This window comes from Crocodylus porosus, unplaced genomic scaffold, assembly GCF_001723895.1.
Source record: "Crocodylus porosus isolate Cpor-Errol unplaced genomic scaffold, CroPor_comp1, whole genome shotgun sequence".
NCBI lineage: Eukaryota > Metazoa > Chordata > Crocodylia > Crocodylidae > Crocodylus > Crocodylus porosus.
Genome location: NW_017728936.1, coordinates 11,460,117 through 11,480,599, shown reverse-complemented (window position 1 = coordinate 11,480,599; position 20,483 = coordinate 11,460,117).

Below are 20,483 nucleotides of genomic sequence, written 5' to 3'. Positions count from 1 at the left end.
GATGCAATTCCTGTTGTCTCAGTGATATCCCTCCCATGGCAGGGGGTCGGACTAGATGATCTGCTCAGGTCCCTTCCGACCCTAGAAACTATGAAACTATGAAAGGGCCAGCATGGCAGCTGCACTGGGCTATTGAATCAACATCTCCACAACATGCAGCACTCAGGTCAAGGGAAGAATAATGAGCCACTTTTGAGCCCCTCCGTGTGCTAACATTTTCTCTGCAACGTATTTACTTAAAGCAATACCTTGCCAAGGCAAAATCCCGGAGATGCAATTCCTGTTGTCTCAGTGATATCCCTCCACACACCAGGATTTGCATAATGGAAATGCCAGTGCCATTTCTCTGAGTAAATGGACAGTTTTGCTCTGCACTTTGAGAGAGACTTGTCTGTGTAAGAGTCTATTGCAGAAAGATTTTAATCTATTAAAAGTGAGGCTGCAATGCCAAATTGGGCTCATCCCTAGCCAGCCAGTGGGACCACGCGGATGAATAAGGACAACAGGATTCAGCCCACTGGGGACCTTTCAGCGAATAAAGCTGTTTGGGCAAATATATTGCATCTCCATGGTGGCAGAGATGCACACAATCTGCAGAACTGTGCTGGATCAGGATAAAAGACATTAGAGCATTGTAGGGCTGAGCCCTGGATCTCAGACAGCCATCAGACATGCGCTGAACTCTAAGCAGCGTGAGAACACGGATGCTCCTTCAAAGCCCAGAGCTCACCATCCATCTCCGAAGGCCAGACCCTGCCCTACAGAAGGCAAGGAGACAGTGGCAGACTCCAGTTTCCAGCAGCCTCTGGGGACCTCCATAGGACGAAATCTCTCCCTGCCCAGGACAGTCCACTCATCCCCTTCTCTTTTCAAACTGTGTGTTGTTGGGCCAGCTCAGCCACCTGGGCAAGCAGGCTGGAGAGGACCTCCTCTCATCCCATTTCCCCCCACTCCCTTTCCTGTATCCAGGTCCTTTGCCTTGGGTTCCCGCCAGGCTGCCTGTGGGGCCCTGGCCCCTCCACCTGGGGATGCTGGCAATTTTTAAAAGCATTGTTCTGCATCAAATAATGCTCGTTTCTGCTTGGAACCAGGTGATGAGGTCAGAAAAGTTATTTAAAGGTCAGATCACCTGGTCTGGTGGGGGCTTTCCCTCCTCAAGCAAGCATCTTGGCGCACAGACAAGTATCGGACCTCAGGCAGCTGCCGGAAGCTGATACGTAAGTTAAAACTTGGAATCTAGCCAGAAACTAGGATCTGTGTGTAGAAAGTCACATAGTAAAAGAACCACTGAGCTCATATTTGCAAGACTCAATTGACTGGAAATCATTCAAGGTGTTTGTCTCAACTTCCCTTGTGATATCCGCTTCCTTATTCTCTCTCTCTGATCATTAAAAGGCTGTTTGGCTCAGCACATCTAGCTGTGAATGTATGAGAGAGAAGGGATCAGAGATACTTTTTCACTCCCAGAAGAGCTTGACTGTTTATTAACTACCCCAGACACACCCAAGATTACCCTGGGAAGCTTCAAGGTATAAGAAGCACCCGGAAATATTACCAGTGGGAAAAGCACCCCCTAAGGTCAGCTGGGTCTGTGTACCTTGGGTGGCACAGAGCCCTGACGGAGACCAAGGCCCGGGTGGTGGCTGTGTTATCCCAGGCTTGTGGGTGTGCTCTGGGAAAGCGAAGGCCTGTAAGTAGGCACCCCTGGGAGACTCCCAAAGTGTGGTCTTTGGTCAGGCACAGTGAGGCGGGTGGCTCAGCGTAGAAGTGCCCCCTACTGTCCTGTCACACTCCGTGTTCATTATTTTGGAAGAGGTGCAAGCCACTAACTTCTCTGGTTGCAATGGAAAGCTTGGACAAATGAAGGGAGGGCACCCCCAGGCTCTGAATCCAAAGGGAAATGTAAAGGACCCAGCATGTATTGTTGGCCTTATGTGAATTCTGAATATTTGGGGTTGCCCCTGCTGCACATCTCTTGCGGAAAAACGGGTAAGAGCTTCAGGCAGTGGGACCTCGTATCAATCGGGTCTACGGACCCTCCTGAAGTCAAAGGAGCTATGCCTGTTTGTGCTGGCTGCAGCTGGACCGTAGCCCATCACTGCTTGGTGCCCTCATCATTAGTGTTCTTCACCGATTTCTACCAGTCTTTCAAGAGAATCATCTGCCTGTCACTTGCTGTGCTCAAGCCTGCTTCTTGCTGGTATTAATCTGGTTAATGGGGTCAGACCTGAGTCACTCTGACATAAAGCTGTGGTGAATCAGACCCGTTGTCATTAAGGACATTATTGGTCTGAGCTCTGCAAGCTGACTGGTGTGGTTAGCCCCTTACAGGGGTGTAGGTTGTAGCCATGTTGGTCTAAGGAGATAGGCAGACAAGGTTTTTTGGGTGAATCTGATATCTTTTATTAGACTGACTTAAATAATTGGAAAACAATTTTTAAGCAAGCTTTAGGTACCCTTAGGCACAGCTGTCACTGGGCTCACTTGGAGAGTGCGGGATTAAAAGACAGGTGTCCTATTCCCGCGGGTGGAAGGGATTTATCGCAAGGTGGTTCTTTATCTGTAATGGTCCAAGTTCTCCTCTCTTTGGGTTCCCACATCTTGCTTCTCGCAGTGGTATCTCAAGGGCCGTCTGGGAATGTTACTCATGGGTGGATGTGTCAGTGAAGTGGGCATCTTAGCATGCTCTGTTCCCATCATCAGCTTGTCCTCCTCCATCTCCCTTTGGCCTTGGGATGGGCCACTTCGAAGCCAAGCTAACTACTTTGCCAAATGGGCTATTAAATACCGAGGAGACAGTGAAAATGAGTGCCGTATTTACCCCTTCAAAGCAAATGACAGATCTGTTTTCAGCCAGGCCCTGTATTGCTATGATTTATTCTCTTAGTCTGTATCCCCCTTTTTTTTAAAAAATGTATTGAATGCAGGTGATGTATTTTTGACTAGATTGATTTTGACCCGAGTGTGCCTCAGCTAAATGAATCAACATTGGCAATTTCCTCCGCCTGCGACCAAAGAGCGGCCAAGTTGATAAGTGTATTTTTCTTACAATTGAAATGTTGTAGCGATGGTCCTTGTTTACCAGCCCCGGACCCGACTGCACCGTGTTAAGCAACCTGTGAACCGCTGGAGGATTCACCTAGCAAAAGCCGGGGAGGTGCATTCCCCTTTCATTGGGCCCTCACCCGTGCGGAGACTTTTCAGCAACATGAAACCAGCTCAGCTGGTTTCATACTTGTGGTTTTCACTCCTGGCCTTGCTGGTGTTGGCATTCAAGGAGGGAGACTGTTTTGGAGTTTTTCCCTTTGGGATTTGGCTTTTTATGTGCAAATCTGTTGGCTTCTGAGACCTTCACCACCAGATCGCAGCCTGCAGGGGCTCAGGGAAGCATTTCCATTTCCTGACCAGGCTCAGAGCAGGTGAGGCTGGATGAGAAGGACGAACGGTTCTGCTGCTGCAAGCTTCCTTCATCTGAGACAATGCAGCCCAGGAGCACCTGCCTTTTTCACAGGAGATGGGGAAACCACACCTCCGTTTAGGACAAGAAGTTCAGCAAAGCAGTAGATCGAATAGAAACTACCTTTGTTCTCCTTAGACTCCTGGTTCAGTCATGTGGAGTTAGGAGCTGAGGAATAGATACACTTTTTACAAGTGCCCAAGTGACTTAGTTATTCTGGATCAAATCTTTAACAGTGAAATGGGTGAGGGGATGCTCAATGGGCTTTTTAAAAGAGTCTTCTCCTAGTCAATTAGGTTTAGGTTCCTCAGTGTCCAAGTGCAGTTGCTTCCTCGGCCTGACGAAGGGTATTTATACCCATACCTTTGCAAAGAAGGTTTTTTCCATCTATTTGAATTGGTCTAATAAAAGATATCAGATTTACACAAAGAACTTTGTCTGTTAGTGTCTAGCTTACACTTGAAGGTGGGCTTTGGGTTCCTAAGTCACTTAGGCTTGTTTGAAAATTTTACTGGTGGTCTTGCAGGGAGGCAGTGGAAGAAGAGCCCAGGGCGCCAGCACTCAGGTATACCTCCGCATACATAACAGTTCATTACTTTACATTTTCTAGTGCTCATCACAACTGCCTGCCTCATGTCCCTTCACACAACGAATACAATGTCCCGGGTGTCTTCAGTGCGACCCCTGATCTTAGCTGTTGCAGTGGGATGCAATAAATACTTGTTCTGACATCACAGCTATGACTCTAGTGGCATGACTGAGCCACTTCTCATCTCTTGTCACTACACAAGTAGGCAGCGACACGGTTGCTGGGGCCAGCCAGGAGAGGGTGACACAGTGGCAGGTGCTAGGCCCGTGTACTATTACCTAAAATGCAAATACCGAGAACTTCAGCAGCTATCAATCACAGCATCTTACAAGCAGGTCAGGTACCCTGATGGAGGAGCTGCCTACATTTGCTAAGAGCAGGTATTTGAAAGCCAGAAGATTTGCATATTTATATCCACACAAAGGAAGCTAAGCCACCACGAATAACCTCATCAGAGGCCTGGGGACAGAAAGGCATGGAGAGCTTGTTCAGTGGTATTATCTGTTCCTGATAAGGAGATACACGATGCTGCCGATAACAACTCGTAGGAATATGAGGTGTTAAGTATCCGGTTAGAGGTGAAGTGCAAAGCGAAAAAAAAAGAAGAAGAAAAGTGATACTTATCTGCACATGGAAATAAACTGATTGGAAGAGCTGCCATGGGATGATGGAAGATCTAGCAGAAGAGCTCCCTGCATGGGCAGTCTATCCCCAAACAAAGTCACTCTTATTCCAGAATAATTGCTCTGCTTTGTGACCAGCAACAAATGTCCAAAGCCTTTCCTGTCAGCAGGATGTGGGATGCAAATGAGTGGTACAGAGATGGTGGAGAATTGCTCTTTTCTACTCCCCCTGAGGAAATCCTTTTCTGTTTCATTACCTGGCTCGTTCTGTGAAATCCCGACCCTGACAAATTGTCTGTGCGAGGCGGGGTGCTGGAGTCCGGTATCATGCTGGCCCTTGGACTGCAGGACCCAGTGGCTGGGGGCGAGACACAGGCTGGAGAGTGATGAAGTTAAGTGCCCTCCGTCTAGCGCTTGCACGCTGTGCGCTGCCAGGGTGGAAGGCGCAGGTATGAACAGAGGGGCCTGCAGGAAGGGCCCAGGGCCAGCTGCAGTCTGCCTAATCCCTTCTGTTGCAGGCTCCCGACAGCAGCAATCTGGAGTCATAGCGGGGGGCTTCAGTGTCTCGGCTGCAAAATAATAAAGATGTTCCCTCTTTAGACTGTGCGTGCCCCGGTTGGTGCTCCCCCAGAATAGGGCTTCTGGGGTGAGGGCTGTTGGAAGGAAGGTCTTTGGAGAGTGGGGTACAACGGGCAAGTTATTCACTGCTTTTCTGGTGCTCAAAGTGTGCACGCTGCTGCCTGACATAAGGCTGGAAGGAGAGCAGGTGTGTATTGCTCGGGATTGCCCCCACCCAAACGGCAGTGTGCAATGCCAGACCACCCTGAGCCATCTGCAGCTGAGACTCATCCAACTCGGCACACGGCTGAAGGGTAGTAGAGGTGCAAGGGGCGCTGGAGCTGCCTCTGCTGCTGAAACCCGGGGGCCTGCCTTGGAGGCAGCTTCAGATGCCAGGGCTCAAGAGAGCAACACCCCCAGACCTACAACCTTTGCTGGGTTCAGGGATGGGTCTGGAAGCCTTTAAACACAGAGGCAGCCCTGGTGATCGGCAGTGACAATTTCCAACGCAGCGTTGTCTCATCTCTGCTTTCTCGATGCCATGTTCCATTAAACTAAAAGACTTGCTCTCCAGGTACTAATCGCTGTCCCTGGCACTTGCACTGGGATCATGCAGGCCTGCGTTATGACTGCCTGTCAGTTATACTCATGCTGATTTTCAGAGAGTCCCAAATGGTTCCCGGGGGGAGCGTCTGCCACCGGTATCTCCGGCGGTGACAGCGGGAAGGCCAGGCAGGTGACAGGTGGTGCTGTGGATGAGCCGTGCTGTGGGTTGTTACCTGGCGCGTGCGTATCTATCTGGCCTGCACAGACGAGCAGAGGCAGGGACCAGACGGTGACAGAATTGGTGCAAGGGGAGCATTTCAAGTGCGTAAAGGATGTGGGAGTTTCAACAGGAGATGCACTCCTAAACCCTTTGCTCACAGGTCATGAACCTCCCACGGGAGAGTATTTCGGGAATGCCCAGAGAGAAAGCATCACGGCCCAGGCGGTCACTTAAAGCCAGCCAAATACCCCACTGCTAATACAAAGCATCCAACAGTTGTCGAAGTGGCACCGTCTGCCGGTGTCCTTGCCCTTCTCTGCACGGTATCGTCCATCATACGGGCTCACGCCCCAGCGGAGTCACTGTGGCAGAGACAGAGGCGCTGGACCCCTTTAGGGCTTCACTTGGGTCCAGAGTTTTAAGACTTGCTCTAGGTCAGGAAATCGGCAGCCGTGTCTCCCATTCCCCCTTTCCAGCCCCTGTTGAACGCCAATGTCTCATGTGGCATTGTCACATGAAGTCCCAGCTATGAAATGATCATACTGAATAAACCCTGGCAGCTGAGTCTTCTGTTAGCAAAAAGTCCCTAGATCCTCTGCCCTTGGGTTTGGTGTTGGCATTGGATTGTAACTTTGGAGTCCCCAGCTATTGGGGAAAAACGAAATAAATGGTGCCTTTTCCACAGAAGTGTCTCCCACGGATGGGTATTTGTGCCTGAGGAACATCATACCGCCGTTCAGCTCTCAGGATGGCAGTGCAATTGCCTTGGGCAGGGGGCAGCCAGGGCCCCTGGACAGGGTCTGAGAGAAGGAAAAGGGGCATGGTGCCACTCACCAGCACGTCTGCACATACCAGAGAGCCCTTCTTGGGTCCCTGAAGAATATAAGTTGGCAGTGGATAAAACAGCAGCTCTGGGAGAAGCAGCCGGAGCCAGAAGAACTGTAGTTTTGGGGACGGTGGAGCCAGAGGCCTGCTCTGACGAAGCAGCGGAGCGGGGCCGAGAGGTGGTTAAGCTTCTGGGGACTTTATTTCTTCATTCCCTTCTTGTTGAGAGAGCGTGGGAGATTAACACATGAAAGGACAAGTCCCCCGATGATATTTTCAAACAAAGCAAAAAGACAGAAGGGGAGGCGGCGGTGGGGGGAGAACAAGCCAGCTGAGTTTGCGACAGAGTTTTTATGGCACTCTGAGCCTGTCACTGTGAATCGGCTTCACCCGCATCACTGAAGGATGTTGGGAGGGAAATGTGAGCTCTGAGGTCTTATTTTGGGACTTCTGTGTCTAGCTGCACTTTTTAACCATTGGCAGTGCTACCAGAGATGGGGAGAACAGAGGTCCCTGCCCAGGAGGACACCAGGGGCTTCCACTTCATCATCACGTTTCATGCATCCATCATTTATAAAGGGTTAATACATTACTTACAGCTATTTTAAGGACAGGTTAATCAACTGCTAGAAATGCCAACCGTGATAGCCATCTCAAACACCTGCTAGGGACGTGCTTGCACCCATCTCGAATGCATGTGGTTTGTATTTACGAAACGCAGGAGACCCCTAATTTATGAGCTGTTTGCATGCTGCTGGTGGGTGGAATCAGCCCAAGGCTGGACCAGGCAGCGCTCCTCTGGGCCACGCGGCCAGGGACATCGTGTTATCGAAGAAGGTGGCTCCAGAGCGTTGCATTATTCTACCTTATCCCAGACCCCCCATTGCTGGGATGAATGAAGGGCAATGGATAAACGTAGTACAGCAACCAGTGGGAGGGATGCCAAAGCTCCTGTCTCTACAAGCATCCTGCCTTTTGCTGCTCTTTGTCTGCTTATTCCACCTGTTGCATCTTGTCCTCATGGCTCTCTGGGAAGGATCTGTATTTCCTCTGTGTGGGTAGCACTTAGTACAAAGAAGCCCTAGTCCTTCACTGAGGACCTACCTCTCCAGTGACATCGGTCAAGAGTCATAGCAGTGCCAGCGAGGACTCTGGCATGGGGTCATTCATTCATTCTCCTCTTGCAGCTGGGGAAACAGAGGTAAAGAGCGTCTTTTGGGGCAGCATTGAAGCAGGGCATTTCCCCCGGCTGAGGTGGGCTTTCCCATTCTGCGTGAGCGGCTTGGCATCAACGCTAAGCAAGCAGAAGTACATGTCCCTGCCTGAAGCCCAAGTCTGTGCCCTACCATGTCCCTGGCAGTGCTGGGAGGGTGACACCAGTCCTGAGGAGCAACTGACCCCTGCTTTCCTGCCCCAAAGTGAAAAGCAAAGCCCAGCTCTTCAGCTCAGCTCCTTTGAAGCAGCCTCCTTGAGCAGCAGGCACTTCACACTTTTCATCTTTATTTGCCAAACAGAACGAGCGTCCTCCCACAAGACCCCCGCGCTCGTGTTCCCCTCGGCGGGCCGGAAAAGAGAGAGCGCACTGCATATCCTGCTAGCAGACACCTCCATCACGGCCCCGACGGCTGTTCGAAGAGTGCCATGTGGACGTTCAAGAGTAAACCTGGTTCAAGCATCCCTCACCATGCTTTGAAATGGTCCCTAGCTGTAATTTTCCAAAGCCAAACCCCAGCTGCTCTGGTTCTGCAGCATCTTTAAAGAGGCCCCTTGCTTTTGCCTGTTGGCAGCGGCTTGGAGGCCTCCCTCTCCTGCCCTCTTTCTCTCCCCCTCTCCAGTAACTCCATCCTTATCGTGCCCTGCCCAAGCCGGAGACGAGCCCCTCCAGGGATTCAGCACCCGCCATAAATAAAGTCTGCTTTCCAGGAGAACAAAGAGCCGTGCGGAGCAGAGCGGCCGCCCTGGCAGGGCTGAGACGGGTGAACGGCAGGGCTGGTGTGGCTGGAGGGGGCCGGGGCTGTCGGACTGACACCTGGCTTGGGGCGAGCTGCCCGGTATTGATTTCACACCAGGGACGCACAGATGCACATTTGCTTAAACTAATTAACTGGATGGGAGCTGCCTCCTCATCTGGCTTTGTCACTGGCTGGCAAGGCTCATTTCTGTATACGTTTATTAACTCTGAATGCTGATCTTATCTCATTAGATTATCTCTTAATGATGGCTGGATTGTGTGTATTAAAAAAAATAAAATAAAGGAGAAAAACCCCTAAAATGTCACTTCTTTCACTATCTTTGTAGATGGTTTCCAGGGGGAATAGGTGGAGCGGAACCAGCGCCGGAGGCAGTTCTCTCCTCTCGCCTATACACAGGCCTCTCCTGCTCATAACAAGAAAAAAAAAGGCTGGTCTGTTTCTATTAACTCTGGCAACACATTATTAGGGAACTGGAAGGCTTGGGTTGAGGGTTAATGGTACAGAGAGAGGATTAATAGGAATCCTGCCCAGATTAGAGCAGCCAATATTGTAGCTCGCTGAGTGGAAGATGTGCTGCCCGACTCGAACGGCTGAAATATGGAGAATAAAAAATACAAGCAGGAAAGCACCTCAGCAGATGTCAGGAAAGAGGATGTCGTGGACAGTCGGCAGCTGAAATGGCTGCTTGGCCCAGCACGGTTCGTACGGGGAAGACTGAGGCCCCGTTGCAGAGAAGAGAGGTGACGTTTCTAAAGGAGTCGGGGAAGGAGCAATGATAGGGATTTTGGCTGATGCTGCAAGGCCTGCACCTAGATGATAGTAATAGTTCCAGTTTAGTGCCTGGGAAACCCCCTCTTCTTTATTTATAGAGATCTGTGCGGTGAAGTGCACCGCGTGCATGTGTGGGACTGGTTCTCACCTCCGCGTGGACGACTGTGTCACTGGTGTCGGTGATGAAGACGCGCCAGCCGTGAGCAGAGCCTGGCGTGTGCACGACCCCTCCGCACACTGTGCTGGGACCCGAGGAAGCCCTTCCTCCTTCAGTGCCAGCCTTGCAGTAGATGAAAGTTGTGTTTAGCGACTTCTCCTCCCAAAGGAGGGGCTTACTGGCTGCCGGGTCTGTGTCAGCACCCGCGTTGAAGTCGGAGGGGCAATGCAGCACTTGGCAGAAGTAGGGTGAGAAAAATATATGAGAACTAGGCGGACAAGGTTCCTTGGGTAAATCCGATATCTTTTATTAGACTGACTTAAACAGTTGAAAAAAAAAATCTTTTTAGCAAGGGCACAATCAACCTTCAGATGGTCTGGGATCTTCCTGGGTGACTATATGAGACTCAAGAACTCATATGGCAATTCAGTGGGACTTCAGTCCCCAAACCTCTTTGGGAATCCCAGCCACTTGGCCTCTCTCCGTACTCGTATGGCTCTCGTCATCGCTCAGGATCGGGGATCCTTTCTGGCAAGTAGAGGCAAATAAAGTGATCCACCTGAGTTCGCAGAGGAAGCCTGTAGCAGAGCTGGAAGAAGGATCCAGTCTCACATGAGTCCAAGTTGAGAACGCTCCCCGGAGACCTTCTTTCCTGGTCCTTTTACACTGAGACTCAAATACAGCAAGACACCAAGCATGGAAGAAAGGGTTAGGCTTGTGACCTCGTGGACGGCTAGGGTGGGTTTTCTCAGAAATTAAAATTCAGTCACAATATCTGGGGAGTGAAGCACGGCATTAAATAAATGCCTGCAAGGAGCCCAATGTCACCTCGGCATCTTAATGAGCTGAGGCCGTTCTCGGGCTCCGCAGCAGCTGCAGTTTTCAGATGGCACCAACACGCGGAGGCACTAGTAGGAGAGACTGCCCTCAGCACAGCATAGGGCTTGATGCCCCTCTTGCCATAGCAAATTGTGCGCCTTTCTCTTAGCAACCTCCTAGCAGTAGCTTGTGCCGCACATCCACTGGCTTTGCAGTCGGGAATACCGGCAGCCCCTCTGTGCTGCTTGCAGGGCATGCAAAGCATAAGCAAATACCAGCCTCCAAGAAAGCCGACAGACAGGGAGAAGGCTGCTGCCTGCTCTTTTGAACGCCGAAGCCCCAGTGGCTTGTCTGTTCCTTCCCGTGTTTGGACACCGTGTGCTTGCTGCACACGCGTCTTCTCCCCTCCGCTGCTCGCTGTCGTTCTCACTGTTTTGCTAATTGGCGATTTCTTGCCATATTTGCGGCTTCAGTCTATTGATTGCACGTTGCAGAAGCCGACTGATGGGTCTGGAGGCACCGCGCCGCTTCTCTGCTGACATGTCAGGCCTGGGAGCTCTCAGCGGAGGCGAGGAACAGAAGCCGGTTTCTGGGTTGCCCAGCAGGGTTTGTTATTCTCCTCTGCATGGGACTCGCCTGCGTTGCCACCGACGCTATTGGAAGCATGTGCCACGAGGCACAAGCCCGCGTCTCCAGAGAGGCAGCATATGCATGATTTGCTCTAGGTGCTCAATGGGCCTTTTCCTTTCACAGATGTTGCACGCATTACAAATCTCCAGCATAATGCCCTGTAGCCCTTCGCTCACCAGTCTGCCCAGTAATTGCCTTGGAGTAATGCTGGTGACCCTCCGAGGAACAAAGCCAGAAGGAAGACAGGTCCTTCCAGCATCAGCAATCTTCCCTCATGCAATCAGGCAAAGTGCCTGGTCTTTGCAACTGAACTAGAAGGGGGGGGAAAGCAATGCCAGAGGGGAAATTAAAACATGACTTATTCGGGAACAGCGATGCGGGGCTGGGTTTAGTTTGCTAGGCACTGAAACATGTTTATTTCAAGCTTGAGGGATTTCATAGGGGACCACATAATTAGCAAATTTCTGCAGTTAAAACCACTGTATGCACCATATTTTGGATCCTGGGGAATTGGCTGGAGCAATTGGGAGGGGGCAGAAATTCCAGAAACCACCAGTTTGAAGCTGGAAGCATCAGTCTCATATGCAGGGACCTTAGCTGCCGGGCTCATTTAACACCCGGGTCCATCAGTGACCAGTCTGGAACTGGAAACATCAATCTGGGGCAGAGGCAAAATTTTAATCGTAGTCACATTTTGATCCTAGTCACTGTCTTTAGTGGCAGGGGGTGCGGGGCATGGGTGTGAAGACTGGTATCTCGGGAATGCTGCAAAATACCCTCGAGCTGCAGCATCCCGGGAAAAAAGGAGGAGCCAGAGAGAATCGAGAGCCTGTTTCTACATTACCTGAGGGACAGACAGGTCTCCGGAGGGGGGGAAATGCCCATCATGTTGCAGTGCTTTGTGTTTTTCCCAGCTGGAATGTGAAAGCTGCAGTTTTCCACATTGACCCCTTGGCTGTATGCACCTCGTTTGCTGCGATACCTCTCCAGCAGTGCCCCGGGTGCACCGCTGCCCCTAAAGCACTCACGTCATTCCTGGGGTTCTTGCTTTGTTCTACTGAAAATCAGGCTGCTGAAGCCAGGGAGGCTGCTGCAGAAGCCCCAGAGGCCACGCTGTATCTATATCTATATCTATATCTATATCTATATCTATCTCCCCCAGAGGCCCTGCCATGCTGTTCTTGTCTGGGTGGTCCCCACGATGCTCTGTAGCCTGGGAGCGGGCCTCCCACCAGGCACGCTCTCCTTCAGTCTCTAGGCAGGATGCCTGGGTTTAGTACTAGCCCTTCCAAAATGCGGGCGAGCCCTCGAAAGCAAAGTGCTCTGCACAGGAAGCAGAACAGGCTCCACTGCGTCAGGCTGACCTGTGCTCTCCGGTGCTCAGCAGCAGGTGTGTCTGGCTCCAGCACACTCTCCACAGCTGTTCGGAGGCAGCACATGTAACTTAAAATTACCTCGGCTCCCACTGATGTGTCTGCTCTCTCTGCAGCCAGCCCCTGGAAGTGGAAGGCGGCCGCTGCAGGCGTGCCAGAGCCATCAGGAGACGGGAGGGTGGCTGCCTTCAGTCGTGCACGGCTCTCAGAGCTAGTGACACCATCGCCACGGGTGTTTCTTATTCCACTGAAATATCGGGAGCTGTAGAAGGATAAACCGTAGCAGGACAGATGAAAACAGCCAAGTGGCAGAGGCGCCGTTGTCCTGGCAAGCCAAGAAGACAGCGGCAGGTTGCACAGTCCATGGCAAAGAAAGGAGCAAGCAGGTGCGATGGGAAGGGAAATGCAGGGCGAGCTCCAGGCAAACTCTGCAGGTTGCACCAAGCCCGACCAGTTCATGTGTAACTTCTGTCCTTAGTCTAAAAGGTGCAGAGTGCCACTGCCCTTCACCTGACATGCAGGCTGGAGACTACTGATCCCACCAGGGAAGCTCTGAGCTGAGCAGCCTGGGCGCTTGCTGGCACTGGGAGGGAATGATGAGACTGGCAACCACAGGCTCTGTCCCAGGTTTGCCGGGCTGGCATCTCTGCTCTGCAGGCTTGGCCAGCTTGTGGTCTCCATACGAGCTGCTGTGTGAGCAGCCCAGGACCCTAGATACCATGGTACAAAGAAACAATCGTAGCCATTCCTGCAGTGACTGCTTGCTCCTTGGTAGCCTTTTGGAGGACAAGCTTACTTTGTCACAGGCAGCGTCTTTCACTGTGGGTGTGGGTGTGTGGAGCCAGCTCCTCCTGGCAGCTTGTCCTCGTCTGCCACGGAGGCTGGATGGGCAGAAAGAGGGTTTTGTGGGTGAATCACCTGGAAGTCTGCAACCAGGTCCTACCTATGCCCCGTGTGCCCCCCATGACCTTGGACACGTCTCCCGGTCATCGTCTTGGCTGCACACCTATAAAATGGAGGTGACTGCACTACTTTTCTCCCTCTCTTTGTGTTGCCTACCTTCACTGGGAATAAAGATGGTCTCTTACTATGTGCAGGCACAGCGTCTCGCACAAGCAAACCTTAGCCCTAACTAGGGCCATCATATACCACTATGCTGTTAATAGTAATCTTGCCTGTTTTGAATGTCTGATCTGGATGTGCCTCTAGGAATGGGAAAGCCACCCACAATTTCCTGGAGAGCTACTTTGCTTAGCTGGGTCTCCTAAATAGCCACTGAGCTGGGATTGATTCAAGGCAGGAAACAAGGAAAAGACACAGCTGCAAAGATGTCCTTCTCTGTAGGATGTTACAGAGCACAGAGACTTTTTCCTTGGTTTATTTGGCCCACAGGCTCCGCAGACAGCTGTGTCCCAGCTGTCACATGTTAGGGCATCTTTAAACCCTCCTGGAAAGGATCTTAGTCGCTAGCGCTCAGTTAGGTAGGTCTTTAGCTCAGGCCTCCTCCCTGCTCTTCGCTCCTAGGGTGGCTGTCACCACGGGGCAGAGCTTGCACTCGGTACTGCCCTCTGCACAATGGAGCAGGCAGGATCTCCCTCCCCGTGCCCTTCCTCCCCGGCCGGGGTGTGGGGTGGCAGGAGCTGGGACGTGCTCCAATTTGCATTGGGCTATATCTCCATTTGCTGTCTGAGTCAGCGCAGGGCCGGAGCCGCAGGCCCAGCATTGCTATAGAAACAGGAGGAGGGGAAGAGAGAGGCTGGAGTCGCTGTGCCTGGCTGGGAATGGCTCCTACTACCTAGGCGTGTGCAGGGGACCCTTCGCAGAGGGGCTGCTTGTCTGGTCCTTCATAGGGGGAGGCAGTTTGCTGTCACTCGGTGCCCCGAGATCTCACCTCTCCAGCAGCCGCTGGATGCCTGGGGGGCTCGGGCACATACGGGATACGATGCTGCAGTGCTGCTGTCAGTCCCGTGGGCTCCAGCGGCAGTGGCAGGCCATTCCCTTCAGCCCAGACATCCACACAGGGAGGCCCCCAGAGCATCGTTCTGGGGGACAGGTACACAAGGGGCTAAACCCTGCCCTGGGGCATTTGGCTCAGCACGGAAAGCAGCGTGGCCTCCTCGGAGAGGCTAATCCCCAGTCACGGGCGCACGGCTTTCAGCAAAAGCCATGAGCCCGAGTCCCCCCTCGCTCGCACTGGGGGTGGCCGCACCAGCTAGGGGCCAGCTTGGTGCCAAGCCACGGGGAGGAGAATCGAGGCCCCTCCGTGCTTAGCAGGATGCTCGGGCGGCAGAGTCGCTTGGCATCTCCTCCGTGTCTTGCTCGTCTGGAGGAAGGCGCTGCAAGCTCCTCTGCTTTCCCTGCCAGGGCTGGGAATGCCGCTGGCGCTTCCTCAGAGCCGCTGCTCGGTCACATCCCCAGCATGGAAATGCTGGCTGGCTCACCCTCGTCTCCTGCAGCAACAGTACGCTAGGGGGACTATTTCTCCTCTTTCTCCAACAGCCACAACTTCCCCGCCCCGTGCCGCATCGCCGCCCTGTCCCTCCTGCTCCCAACGTCCCGCTGTCCCCGAGGCGTCGGCCCTTACAGCCGGACCTGGGCCCTGCACCTGCTGCTTTCCAGGCCCTGTGTGAGCCAGGCTGCAGGGTCTCTGGAGGCAAAGAGCAGCGTCTGCTTTGTAGCTGAGCCTTTCTGAAGCAGCTCCAACTTTGCGTGCTGCCGGAGGGTGTGATTTACAGGGTCTGTGCGGCAGCGATTCTCCTGGGAGTTTTGCGACTGACTCCCTGACACATTCATTGCACGTGTGTGTGTGTGTGTGTGTGTGTTGGGGGGGCAGGCGATGAGTGTATTTTCACTGCTGAACCTGGAAATCGCAGATGTCTTGTTTGCAAACTGGGCATATCATTAAATTTTTTCTAATTAGCAGCCCTGGAGTCAGGTGCCCACCTGGTGACCCTGTATTGTAAGCGCTTGGAGGCAGAAACTGCCTTTCCATTGAATGTGTACAGCTTCTAGCATGAGAGGGGTCCCGAACCCTGCCAGGGGCTCCTGCAGGGCCCACGTTCGCTAGTGCAGAGGCTGGGGGTCTGGTTCGTGCAGCCTTTCCCGCGCTTCCCTGCAAGCGCGGACGCGGCAGTGAGCTGTGCTGCAGGCCCGTGGGGCAGCGCTCTGGAGTGTGATCACAGCCGTGTCCCACCGCGGGGCAGATTAGCAAGGCCACTCGTGGGCTGGTGGCTGCATTCACGAGCCTACGGAGGAAGGCAGCTACTGTTGCTGAGGTCAGGCTCCACTGGGGCGTATTGCTCATTCAATAGCTGTGCTTGAGACATGTGTTTCCCTCAAATTCGGACCTCTCCTGTGGCCCAGGCAATGTCGTGACCCCTGCCAATGGGCCCCATCCTGTACTGCCCCATGTCCTCCCAAGGCCCCCCCTGCACCCGGAGGCTGTTGCACCGCCTCTGTCCCAAGGCTGGGACCCTCCAGTAAAGGGCTCTGTACAGCTCCATCTGAAGAGACTTTTCAGGGGAAAATGCTCGGTAACCCTTCGAATTTTCAGCTGCCGGCCTGGGGATTGCAGGACATGGGATGCAAAAGCAAATGATCTCTTCTCACTCAGCTCTTGCTGTTCAATGCAAAGCTTCCTCCAGTCTCCTCTGGGTGCATCGAGAGGGAAGCAGCCTCCAGAAGGCAGGTGGCTTACCTGGTCTCCCACCTGGGCATCTTTTCCAGCAGACCAGCGTGTGACATGGGGTTTTAATGATTGCTTGGACCATGGTTTGGCACTGGCTTTTCCCTGCCCTTCACCGGGCTGTTTGCTTGGTGCCCTCCTCCCAGAGATGTGCTCTCTGCCCTTCCCCAAGGCACGTGCCCGTCCTTGCAGTGTGTCCTGAGGGTGAGCTGGGTTACAGCACCAGGCCTGGCTGCAAATGCCAAGGGTCCTGAATTAGCAGCGCTGTTCAGAGGAGGAAGTGAAGAGCCTTTGCAAAGACTCCTGCAGCACAATGGACCGGAGGGTCACGCAGCCCCAGGGTAGGGCGGCCCCGGCGGTCACAAACGCACAGTCTGTGCCACAGGAAGGGCACAGGATACTAACATGCAGCAAGATCCTCTCCTGGGCCGGGCTTTTGGCTGAGACACCGAGCGTGGGAGGAGGAAGCGAGCCAGGCTGGGTGAGCTCTGCTGAGAGTCGCTCTCTGCAGTTCTTCCATCTGGAGCGACTCCTGCGGCTCAGCCATGTGTCGGGTCTTTCTTCACACGCAGCTTTGGGTGACAGGAGGGCTCTCCGCACCCCCTGCCGTCCCTCCCGTTCCCCTCCGCTGCCCCCACGGACAAGCAGGCGGTCCCCGCTGCAGCCGGGCCTCCCCTGCAGCCGGGCAGCCACACCTTCCCGCCCCCCCGCACGCAGGCAGGTGTCAGTTCAGCGTCGCAATACAAGCTGTCATACTTCATACCGAGACTCGGCAGAGAGCTACAGCCGATTAGTGGGAGCCTGACAAGCTGTGCTAATGCGTGAGAAATGGGATGATCTACCTGAAAATAAAAAAAAAACCCGGGGACTTTTAACGAGGCGGCATTAATTCAGGGCACCAGCATCCGCGGCTGTTGTCAGAGGCCTGCAGAAAGCGAGCAGGCGGGAGTTTCAGCCAGGTCCCCCGTCCGAGGGGCCAGGGAAGGCTCTCTGCCAGGGACCAAATGTGCAAGCTGCTCTGGACTCGGTCAGGTTGGATATCCTCCCCGAGGCTCTTTGTCTCCTCCACTTACAGCAGCAGGGGGGAAAGCCCCATCCTTTGACCCTTGGAGATTTATGCTCACCTGCCCATCTGGCAACTTCACAACAGGCCTTTGGAGCAAAGCGGGTCCCCGTCCCTGCACTGCTTGATGCGTCCATCACACAACCTGCAAAGCCAGCAGCTTTGTCCAGCCTGCTGCTCCCAACTATCAATGTTTTATGAGCGATGGGGCCGCATCTGCAGCCAGCGCTATGGCAAATATGAATTAATTAAGGCTTTCCGCCTCTCTGTGCCATTAAGTGATAGGGGGGCGGCCTTGCCTGCGTCAGCGCAGCTGTTTCTCTGCTGGGACTCAAACCGTTAATGGCAGGAAAGGCGGGGCCCTACCAGGTATTAATTAGCGCACAGGAAAAATAGAAGGAATAGTCAGGGAGGCAAAATGCCTCGTTACCAGGAGGCCTGGTAACCCGGGCTGCTTGTGTCCTGGCTCCCGCCAGCGTTGGCTGGATGGTGGCAGACGTGCAGAAGAGTGCCAGGCTCAGTGGCACAGGATGCGCTGAACAGACAGCGGGAGCATGGCCTGAATGAAGCTCTCCTGGGAGGCCCAGGGAGGATGAGGAGGAATGGGAAAACTCCGTGAGATGAACTCGGCACAGCTGGAAGTTGGAGGTCCCGGCAGAGATGATCTGGGCCCTTGCCCTGCCTGCCACAAGCCGGCACTGGAGAATTTGGCTGGTAGCCGTATTAGCGCTGTCCTCAAAGCCATGCAACTAGACACCATGCTCTCCTAGGGAGCAATCTCCTTGTGATCAGGTCTGCTCTGCTCTGTACCACTTCTCCTCTGGATCCCTTTGAAACGTGCTGCTGGCTTCTGGCGGAGACAGCCAGCTTCTGAATCCCCATCCCGCGTCAGGCTTTGTTCAGCCGACAGGAGGTCTTAGAGCAACCAACTGAATTAATTTAGTGCGGCCCCAGGGTGCTCTACCTTGAACCCAGCCCAAGGCTAGAGAAGAGAATCAAAAGACCAGCCCTGACTCCGGGGGGAGCGCAGGGAAGAGCAGAGCCCCGAGTCCTTAGGGGTTTTTGGGAGAGCATCTTCTGAGAGGAGCCCTTGGGAATATTCCTATTTGAAAGAGGAAGGGGTGTTTGCATTGCAAACTCATCACAAGATATCTCACCCTGAACCCTGCTCAGTGCTAGTCCAGAAAGGGCATCATAAAGTACCAGTGTATATACAAATGGTTTTATATTGGATTAGCCTTGCTTGCTTTGCAAAGTGACACTAAAAGCTGGATTTCCAAATTAGTTGTTCACAACGCGCCACAAAGCGCTTCGATCGGAGGCTCTTCACAGCAGGGGCATGCTCCTTTATTTGTCTGTAAAGTGCCATGTACATTCCTGGTGCTGTATAAATAATAAATAATAATAAATATGCATGTGCGGAGGTGCAGAGAGCCTTAATCACAAAGCATATGCACATTTTTTGTAAGGCAACTTAGGGGGCCATTTCTCAGAGCGTGGCCCTAAGGCTTCTGTCTAAGAACCATCGACAGGATTCTCACATCTTTTATTTTGCTTTTGTTCCTTCAGTCCTCGCCCGCCCTCCTCCTCTGAGCACAGAGTGCCGTCACTCTTGTGTGATGTTATTCTAAGTATAAAATTATAAGGTAAAGATTGGTGTCAAGTGCCTGGGCCTGGAACAATCACACCTGTTTTGCCGCGTGTAACAGCTCCCGTGCAGATGTCGCCACAACCGTCATCACTGATCTCTACTATTTAAATGAAAGGACGGCAAGTTGTTGGTAGCAGTAGCAGGTTGCTATCCTCCGGCGGGATGCTCAGTAGAGGGGCCAGGCCCGCGCTCACTCCTGAGAGACACTCATAAGACCTAGCACACTGCGTCTCTCCTCCCCTCGCCCTGCAAGCTGCTCATACTTCTCGTGCCTCAAATTATTGTCATTATTGAGACCAAATTGCATTTGTCAGTAACAACTGTTTTAATAAATGATACATTGTGTGCCGCCTAATCCTTGCGCCTTTCCCAGAATGGAGATTGGAACTTAATAGAAAACAAGTTTTCAATGGCTCATACCGCCTTTCTTCAGATGAACCAGGCTCTTATTTAAATGGAGTTTCAGTTGCTGATTACAAACAGTGCATTCATGCATAGGAAGAAGCAAGGACCAAATCCTGCGCAGAGCTCCAGGGAATCCCGACGAGCCAGTGGGATGATGCTGATTCATGACAGCTGAGAGGAGCCCAGGTTGTTCTTCCCCGTGACCGCCTTTCTGAACGTGACCCCTGCCGCCCAGCCCTGCTCCGGTAGCACATACCGAGGTGTCTGCTCTGCAGCTCTGCACAAAGGGAAGCCTTTCTGGGGTCGTGGGGTGCAGAAGCGAACCCCGTGTGAAACTGGGGGCTGTCAATGAACCCTATCTTCTCATTGCCAAGAGTGCACTAGCAAAATGCAGAGGCAGCCAATTTCCCTGCAATTGGGCTTTCGGGATGGCCCTGGGACTGCAGCCCAGGCCACTATGGCTCATCTGACATGGCAGGGGGTCGGACTAGATGATCTACTCAGGTCCCTTCCATCCCTAGAAACTATGAAACTATCTGTATGGTTAATTCATAGACATTAGGGCTGGAAGGGGAGATCATCAGGTCCAGTCCCTGTCAGATCACCCCAGCAAGATAAGCATCCAAGGGTTTCTTAAAGGTATCCAGAGTAGATGCTTGCACCACTTCTGGGGGAAGTCTCTTGCAGACTCTGGAGACTCGGACGGCAAAGAAGTTTGTTTTTATGTCCTGCTTCATTTCTAGTGTTAGTAGATGCTTTACCCCACCTCCACTACCACCACAGAAATGCCCTCAGGGTTGAGGTGATCCGTGGGTGAAGGAACAAGGGCGCCAGTCGTGCCCGGTCAGGAGCAGAGACGTACGGGGCAGCATGTCCCTTTGCCCTGAGAAGGGGCAGACGCCTGGGGCTGAGGGGCGCGCTTGCAGGGGGAGACACCCGCTTGGTGCCTCCCAGCCACAGGCATTTGCAGAACCTGCATTTGGCAGCACAGTTCGAGAGATGCCACTAAGCAGCGTTTGTTTATTTATGTCACATCAGCAATCGAGTTATTGGCTCTAATTAATAAAAGCTCTTCAGAGCCGACAGCTTTGCGAGTGTTTAACAAACTCATCTGCATTTTGCCTATCACGTGGAGCCA